General features: G+C 26.9%; 1 long non-coding RNA gene across 2 annotated transcripts; it reads left to right on the forward strand.

The window, feature by feature from the left end:
• The first annotated feature begins 2,885 nt into the window (after positions 1-2,885).
• Positions 2,886-5,989, forward strand: LOC136092146 (uncharacterized). 2 transcript variants are annotated; one of them, XR_010644230.1, is made up of 6 exons: positions 2,886-3,537; positions 3,623-3,752; positions 4,333-4,431; positions 5,074-5,218; positions 5,429-5,574; positions 5,660-5,989. It is a non-coding gene; the product is annotated as an uncharacterized LOC136092146 (long non-coding RNA). The 2 variants fall into 2 exon arrangements; XR_010644231.1 differs by having other exon boundaries at positions 2,889-3,537; positions 5,521-5,574.
• Positions 5,990-10,397: the final 4,408 nt, after the last annotated feature.

Here is a 10,397-nt window from a genome sequence, read left to right on the forward strand (position 1 = left end):
ATTGTCGTCAAAACTTAAGACATCTGATTTATTCTTCAAGAAACATAGTAACTCATTTTGCACAGCAATCATTGCATTGGTGCCAGTATCATCTGCATTTGCCATAGTTGTACAAATTTTGGTGGGAGGGTTACCACGCTAAATAACAGTGGATTACCTCCTTTCACTTCTGATGATTTTGTATATGTATATATCTTATTACACAGGAACTTGTATACACAGTGTTGCACTAAAAGATTATGTGTTTTTTTCCGTATATATATATATATATATATATATATATATATATATATATATATATATATATATATATATATATATATATATGTATACATATTTGATATATATACATTTATATATATCAAATATATATTTTTATTATATTTGTATACATTTGTATCATATATACAAATGTATATAAGTATAATAAATAAATAAATAAATATATATATATATACATATATATATATATATATTTATATATATATATATATATATATATATATATATGTGTGTGTGTGTATATATATATGATATATATAAATGTACATATATCAAATATATATACATATATATATTAGTAGTAGAAAATCACTTAACAAAAGTTTTTTCCATTTAACACTGTGTTTCATCAACAAAGATTCATCAGAAATGGATGATCAATGGGCTTTCCAACGAATTCTTTTAATAAAATGCTCAACTTTTTCAATCAAAGAAATAGTATAACTTTCAATCAAAGAAATAGTATAACACACAGCTATTCCTGATGACACAATCCGTATAATAAAACATTGTAGAAAAACCTTACTTTATTTTAATAAGGAAACTTGGAAAAAGAAAAACATACATGACTGCTTTGATGTAACAATGGGCAGTTATGACGGAGCAGAAATTTGTGAATTTGTTGGACTATATATTTTAGATTTGTTAAGTAAAATAATCAATATAAAAGATTTAGGCCTTTATCGCGACGATGGTTTAATAGTAATGCGTAGAAAATCTGGTCCAGAGCTCGACAAAATTAGAAAAGATATTATAAAAATTTTTAAAACTATTGGCTTTCAAATCGAAATAAACATAAATTTAAAAGTTGTGAATTTTCTTGATGTCACATTTAACCTCTCTGAAAATTCATATAAGCCTTTCAAAAAACCAAACGATGAACTATTATATATTAACATTAACTCTAACCATCCACCCCAAGTTCTAAAACAAATCCCGATTTCAATTAATAACAGACTAAACCAAAACTCCTCAAATGAAAATGTATTCAATTCCTCTAAACGAATATTTGAAGATGCCCTAAAAAAAAGTGGTTTTGAAAATTTTGAACTAAAATTTGACCCTGAAAAAAAGAATACAAAAAAACGAAATAGAACTAGAAATGTAATTTGGTTCAACCCCCCCATATAACAAAAATGTTTCTACTAACATAGGAAAAGTGTTTTTAAAATTGGTCGATAAGCATTTCCCGCGATCTAATAAATTACATAAAATTTTTAATCGAAATACAATTAAAGTTAGCTACAGTTGCACAAAAAATATGGAAAGAATTATAAAAGGTCACAATAAGTCTTTGTTAAACAAAAAAGAAATCCTAAATGAAAAAACTACAGGAAATTGTAATTGTAAACAAAAAATCAATTGTCCAATGAATGGAAGTTGTTTATCAAAAAATGTGGTATATAAATGTGTTGTTTCCTCTAAGAATGTACCTGATAAACAATATATTGGCATAACAGAGGGTGAATGGAAAAAACGTTTTGCCAATCATAAGCAATCTTTCAAGAATAAAAAGTGTTCAAAAGACACCATGCTGTCAAAATATATATGGGAATTAAAAGAAAAAAATATTGATGATTTTATACTGAATTGGTCTATCCTTAAAACAGCGCCTGCATATAACAATATTTCCAAAAAATGCATACTATGCCTACAAGAAAAATTTGAAATAATTACACATGCAAATCAAGAATGCTTATTAAACAAAAGATCGGAATTAATTTTTAAATGTAGGCACGAAAATAAGTTTCTCCTAAAAAACTATAAAAATAAATGAGTTCAAATAATATTTACATTAACTACCCTTTTTAAAAAAATACCATAAGTAATCATTTCTAAAGAATTCTTTTTATAATAGTGTCAGCAAATTCCACAAATGTGTGAAAATTTACAGTAGTTAAGACATGCAACTTCCTGTAATTTAATTTTTGGTATAAATTGAAGTTTTATTAATTTGATCATCCATTTCTGATGAATCTTTGTTGATGAAACACAGTGTTAAATGGAAAAAAACTTTTGTTAAGTGATTTTCTACTACTAATATAATTGCTCTGTTCTTTTAAGAACATTGAGCACTCTATTGTGTAGAATACTTTTTGAAGTTATTTAAATATATATATATATCCCAGTAGGCACGCAACGTTTTATTCACGTTTCAATCACGTGTATTTTAGGTGACTTCGTCCAGGTTACTATTTTACGTGAAAGTTACGTGAAAGTTACGTGCCAAAATATCGCGTCTAACGGAACTTTTTTGATTCTTAATAAAAACCTGTGATAAGAAATATAAAATTATTTTTTTATAGTATAGTTTTTGTATTTATTATATTAATTATAATTATTTGACTTTTATGATGATATAATTAATTTTGATTGCAGTTTAATCATAATTAAAAAAAAAAAATTGGTCTATATAATATCTTATAACGCAATGCATTTAAAACAAAACTAAATAGTCCATTATATTTTAAGTTGTAATATCTAATATCCAAATTACATCAAATTAAGTTAAATAAAATTTTTTTCTACTTTATGATATAATATTTTAGACTGGCGAATTTGTCCATTTTGCTTACTTAATTTAGTACAAAATAAATTATGTTATAACGAATTTAATATCAAATTAAGTAAGCTACATGGACAAATTATAAGTTCTAGCAGAAGTTATTCTTGATTCTTGAGCAATAATAATGTCTGTAGAACTTCTGCATACATTATTGCTCAAGAGTCGATTTTATCAACAAGGTTAAAGAATTTATCCAAGATAATATCAATAAACAAATGTGTTATGTTATTTATTATTGATATATGTATATATTATTATTATATACTTTATCTTTTTGTAATATATGACATCTTGATCTTGTGCTTTACTTGTTAAAAAAGGTTAATACTTATTTATTTCATTTTTTTATATTATTTAAATATTATATGATTAATATATATATTTGAATTGTATTTATGAAATTATTATTGTATATATTATATGACTTTTATTGCTATTGTTATTATGTACAATATAAAACAGGTTATTAACGCGGATTTGTTCAATTTTTCCCCACAAAAAGATGATTATGATGCTATTGTATTTGAAACTGCATTATACTTATCTTTCAATGTTGACAACCTTCCAATATGTAAAGCAAGTTTCTCTCAAATATAGCATTGCTTTTTTTAAAAATTGTTTCATGATTTAGATCAAAGAAATAGCAACACCAGAAAATCTTGTTGCCAAAACAGTTGGCGACTCACCATGTAAGACTTGTGTTAAAAGCATGTGATTTAAGATAATTATTAAATAATCATATTATTATTTAAGTTTTTATTTGTTTCTTTTTAGCTAAATTTGGTGTCGCTAGCTATTATTGGAGAAAATATCGACTTATTCATTAGATAAAGTTTGATGCGCGCTCTTACCCGGTTTCCTTCTTCACGTTTCAATCATGTATATTTTAGGTGACCTCGTCCAGGTTACAATTTTACTTGATTGAAGCATGAAAGTTACGTTGCCAAAATATTATTTATTTTGGATCTTTTTTTATTCTCAATAAAAACCTATGATTAGAAACTTGGAAAGATATTCTTTATTTTATTTACTATTTTTTTATAATTGAGTTTCAGGGATTATTTTTTTTGGGATATTCCCGGAATCCCGGATATTTTTCTGAAATTTATCTTTTTCCAAATATCCGAAAAGTTTTCCATACATGCAAGTTAAAGTATATATTATTGTCATCAACTTGGCTGAATGCAAAATTAGGGGGAAAATATTCTGAATTTTTTCAGGATATTTTCCGCAAACAATTTTCAAAATTTTTTAAATATAATGATTATATGAAATATGTAGTTTATATATTCATTATTGTAATTACTTTTTATTATACTTTTATAATAATATAATTATTTTGCATTGCAGTTTTATAATAATAAAAAAAGTATCAGGGTATAAGATAACATTGCAATGCATTTTTGACAAAATTAAAATGTCACTTATATAATATTTTATCTAAACATATTATATTATTTTATATCTAAGTTTTATCAATTTAGGTTTAATAAATATATTACAAAGCTTAGTTCAAAATCGTGTAATGTTATGGCAGATAATTCTCATATTGCAACATGCAAAAGATCAAACCCTAATACAAGGTATACTTTTTTTTTCTACCCTATTATATAATATTTTAGACTGTCAAATTTGTCGATGTAATTAATTTAATAATAAATAAGTTATTATACCTTATTTAATATTAAATTTATTAAACTACATGACAAATGATAAGTTCTGTATAAAATATTATTGACTAGGAAGATCCAATGGTATTGTTATGTTATTGCCTAGGAATATCATTCTGTAGTAAGACACAATAACCTTTTAAAGTTTGAGAAAATTCACTTTTCCCTCTCTTCATCTTTTTTTGATTGCACCCTGTAGCAAGAATTTAATTTAGTTCATATCTTGTTGGAGAATGCAACTTGATTCTGAGTTGAATTTTCAGCACTCGGTATTTATTGGTGACCTAATTTGACAATACTTTATTATACATACTTTTAGTTTTATACTTAATATATTATATATAATTAGGGGTAGATGAGGCTCCTTAGCCGTGGTGAATGTTTCCGCAGCAAAAGGAGCCTCAAGATGAAAATCTCACCATGGGTAGGAAAATCATGATATAAAATCCCCACTATAATGTTGTGTGGTTATGTGGTAACTATTACATTTTTAAAAATTGTTATAATTTTTCTGTGTGCATTCTAAAATTACATTTAATGTTCAAAACTTTGTAGATTACTCATTTAAAGCAACTTCGTGGGCAGTCACCTTTGCATCTAGTGAGTTAATGTATGAACAAGTTAATACAGAAACAAGTGCAAATATAAGAAGATGGAAAACAAAGAAAACAAATTATTTATTCAGATGTTATCACATAAGGTTAGTACAGGTCTTTTTCTAATCATGCGCATCAGTTATTAACTTTATATATAGATATATATTTATCTATAGACAGATATTAGATATAGATATATTTAGATAAACAATACTTTTTTAGACTTGTATTTATTATTTTGTACTTCTTTTTTTTATTTATCTGTCGACTTTTTTGTTATGTCTTTTTTTATTAAATCCTTATTTATTTTTTAGCAATAAGAGTAAAAAATGAGAAGGCAAGTGACTTTTTTTATTTTTCTACATTGTACGTAGTATTGTTTTCTTAAAATTATTTAATGATTTAGATAAAAGAAAACAACTAGAAAATCTTGTTGCCAAAATGGTTGGCAACTTACCAAGTAAGATTTGTTTTAAAAGTTTGTGATTTAAGATAATTATTAAATAATCATATTACTATTTAAGATTTTATTCGTTTCTTTTCAGCTAAATCTGATTTATTGGATAAAGTTTGATGCGTACTCTTATAGGAGAAAATATCGACTGATTCGTTAGACTATGTTTGAAGCGTGCTTTTATGGGAGAATATATTGACTGGTTCGTTAGATTAAGTTTGAAGTGCGCTCTTTGTGGATCGAAGCGTGCTCTTCATAAGTTTCAGATCTATGACTTTGTACTTATTACTTATTGGATATAAGGAGGATATTTTAACAAAAGTGCAGCTTTTATTACAAATTCAAAATGTTTATGTCAAGAACTAATATACTGACTAATAAAACCATGTAATTTAATATGTATTAAATATTTCCTCGACGATGAGTTTTTTTTCTTTGCACGAATCCAAACACTTCGTTTTTATAAAGCCTAGTTATTGCTTAAATATTACGTGCCAAAATTAACGTAAAAAGCACGTCTTTTAGACAGTTCATGGGGACCAAAAAGTCACCTAAATATCACGTGCCAAAAGTAACGTGAAAAACACGTCCATAAATCACGTGAATTGATCATTTCATGGGGACCAAAAAGTCACCTAAATGTCACGTGCCAAAATAACGTGAAATTCACGTTTTTGTCACGTCGCTGTCCTACTGGGACCATTGTTTGCAGCTACCAACTCTTTTAATTATTATTTTATAAAGTTTTTCACTCAGAATCCTCTAGTTTAATATCTGCAGAAACTAGAACAGTTAATTTCGATGAAAAGAATGGTATATCATTAGGAACTAGTTTATTTTGTCGTATAAGTCCGAAAATGTGACAAAAAAACAAAAAAATTGTTAGGTAAACAATTTGTATTGAATAAAATAACCAACAAAATAACATGTATTTTTGTTTACGAGAAGTAAAAGTTGATTTCAAGCAAATAACATAAGTTACAAGTCATTATTTTAAAACGTTAAAGAAACCCAAAAGGGGAAGTTAAGCGCAATGTATATAGTTCAAATAGGTTGTATACACATTATATTTACTAGGTCAAGTATTTGATATAGGTTCTTGTAGGTTCCCTGAATTATGTGATACTTTTTGTACAAAATAAAAGTATTAAATGTTAAAAATTTACCTCGTTATTTTAAAGCCAGATTATAATTGCATTAAAAAAAGGCTGATCTTTACTTTATATTTTTTTCGTAAAGCTTTACTGTTAAATAGGTTAAATATTTAACTAATTCCGTAAGATCGATCGTAAGTTCGTAAAATTTAAAAAGTTACTGTTTACTATAACTATGCATAAAAAAATATAAAAACTTCACGCTTTTTAAAAAAAAAAAAACTTTTTCATTATACATGAAACTGCAACTGATTTTTGTGGTTTTAAAAGATACTATTATACTAAAAATAGTATCAATACAGATCGGAGGGGTGGGGGAAGGGAATTTTTTTTTGGGAGACGCAAATTTGATACAAAATACAAAAATTTGTCAACATTCCAAAAAAATTCCTGGATCCATCACTGGGCAGTACGAGTGGTATACATGCACACCTTTGAACACAGCTCAAAGTAAACCTTTTAAAAAAAGATAACCCAGATGAGCCAAATAAAATTACGTATACAATAATAAACATAAACACACCTACGAATTTAAGTACTTCATATATATTTAAATATTATCCTGCATCTTGGAACAAATAATTGTACAAATGATTCGTCTGAATCTGCTTTGACAAAATTAAAAGATCTTGTTTCCTTCATTTCAAAATTTTATCTACACCAATTCGTCGTTTCGATAATGCTAAAGCTCAATTAACGTCGCTACACTTAGCCGAAAAATTAAAACTAACTAAATTTAATATTATTGATAACTCTAATTTGTCTAATGAACACCTGGGGCTACGTGGTCTTCACCTAAACACACGAGGATCAGGTAGACTTGCCATGAACTTTATTGCATATCTAAAGTCTATTTGATAGACATTCCTCTATAGATTCTTATCACCAATCTACCTTACCAAGTACTATTGGAGAAATTATTCTAAATTCTGATTTGGATAAACTAAGGGTCAAATATCCCAAAAATATCAGTTTAGCATTTTTAAATATTAATTCAATTCGTAATAAATTTTCAGATATTGTTACCTATATAAATAAAACTGTTGATATACTTATATTAGGTGAAACCAAGTTAGATGACTCCTTTCCAATAAATCAATTTTTATATCCAGGTTATAAAACGCCTTATCGGCTTGATATCTCTCAACATAGTGGAGGTTTCTTGTATACATAAATGAAAATATCATTTCTAAAAGATTAGCTTAAAAGGATTTCCCCAGAGACATTCAAATTATCACTTTTGAAATTAAATTAGGAATGCGGATATGGCTCATAACAGCCAATTATAAACCCCCAAATCAGAATTGTGACTATTTCTTCAATCACCTTGAAGAAGTGCTTGACTTTTATTTGCAATCATATCTTGATTTTATTCTAATAGGAGACTTTAATATACAACCTTCAGAAAAAAAAAATGAAGGAATTCCTTCAACTTTATCAATGTATTAATTTAATTAAACAACCGACTTGTTTTAAATCGGTCAATAACCCTTCCTGTATAGACCTTATCCTTACTAACAGAAAGCTGAGCTTCCAACATTCAAATACCTTTGGTACGGGTGTGAGTGATCATCACCATTTAATATACACCATGCTAAGATCCACTTTTTGTAAGTTACCACCTAAAAAACTTATTTATAGATCGTCCAAAAATTTCTCAAGTGAGATTTTTGCAAAAATACTCCGTTTCAACTTAAAATCTTGTTATGATATTAGTACTTTTATTGAGATATTCAGCAACTTGCTTAATATTCATGCCCCTCTTAAATCAAAAATCCTAAGAGGTAACAATAAACCTTTTATAACTAAAGACTTACGAAAAGCAATTATGCTCCGCTCTTCACTATATAAAAAAATTTTAGTTGATAAATCAGATTTTTCAGCTCTAATGTACAAAAAACAAAGGAATTTGGTGGTTAAGCTTAACCAAAAAAATAAGAAGAAGTACTTTGAGCAAATACACATTCGACTTTAAATACATCTCTCTGGAAGCTAACTAAGCCTTTCTTTTCGGACAAATCTACAAATTCTAACGAGCGTATCACTTTGACTGAAAATGGCAACATTATCTCAGACAGTTCTTTGTTGACTAATATTTTTTAATTTCATTTTTTAATTTCGAAAATGTTGCATTGCCATCAAGTATGGCCGACCATATTAAATGGTCTTTTTCTCCTTGCACTTCAGACCCAGTTGAGTCAGCTATAAAAAAGTATGTTGACCATCCTAGTTTAAGAAACATTAAAAATAATTTCAAAATGAATGCACATAATTTCAAGTTTCATTGTATTACACCTGATTATTGTAATTTCTATAAATATTTACATTACTATTATTAACTACTTTTAACTATTACTACTAATATTAATATTGTTATCATTATTATTATTATTATTTTTGTTATTATTGTTATTATTATTAAATATATTACTATTATTATTATTGTTATTGTTGTTATTATTATTATTATTACTAAGATTAATTGTATATAAATAAACTATTTTTTAAGGTATTTACTTGAGATTAGTATTTCAATACTATTTGTAAATAGCCGTGAAAATTTATTTTCAGAATATATATGATTGATTGATTGATTGATTGATTGATTGATGATATTACAAAAATTATAGGGTCTATGAATGAAAAAAAAAAACAAGTGGTGAAATACCAACTTTTATGTTAAAATCTTACTTAATATACTTTAGGGATAGTCTAACAGATTGTATCAATAATAGCATCTTAGATAGAACATTCCCGTCATTTTTAAAAATGGCGGATGTTTTACCGTGTCTTAAAAAAAATGACCCAACAGATAAGGCTAACTATCGCCCTAAAAGTATCCTACCCGCTCTCTCCAAAGTTTTTGAAATGATCGTTTATGAACAGATTTTGTTATTTATGGAGCCAAAATTTGACAAACTTTTGTGTGGTTTTCGTAGAGGTTATAGTACTCAGCATACACTTATTTTTTTACTTTTCAAGTGGCATGAATGCACTAACAATGGAGGTATTGTTGGAACATTATCAATGGATCTATCTAAAGCGTATGATTTTATTCCGCATGACCTACTTATTGCTAAATTAGAAGCGTATGGTTTCTCTAAAGAAAGTCTTAAATTTCTTATATCGTATATTAGTGGTCGTAAACAAAGGGTAAGGATAGGACCTTCTGTTTCTAATTGGGTTGATATTTTGTCGGGAGTGCCTCAAGGTTCCATTCTTAGCCCCATCCTCTTTAATATCTTTATAAATGATATATTCTTCTTTATTAAAGATACTGAATTGTGCAACTTTGCAGATGATAATACGCTGTATGCCTGTGATTACAGCTTAGAAAAGGTTATTTTTCGATTGCAAAAAGAAGCAACTAATACCATTGCCTGGTTTAAGTTTAACTCGATGGTTGCCAACCCTGATAAATTCCAATTACTTTTAGTTGGTTTAAAAAACACAAAAAATCAATACCTAAAAATAGGTAATACAACTGTTTTTGCCTCTGATAGGGTGAAACTAGGGTATAGGGTGAATAAGAATAGGGTGAAAGAAGTTTTTTATCCCGTAATAAAGCTACATTGTTGTTTAACGCCTTCATAATGTCAAATTTTTATTATTGTCCCCTAATATGGATGTTTTGTTCTAAATACTATGACAACCTTATAAATAAAATTCATAAAA

Source organism: Hydra vulgaris, chromosome 15 (genome assembly GCF_038396675.1).
Source record: "Hydra vulgaris chromosome 15, alternate assembly HydraT2T_AEP".
Lineage (NCBI taxonomy): Eukaryota > Metazoa > Cnidaria > Hydrozoa > Anthoathecata > Hydridae > Hydra > Hydra vulgaris.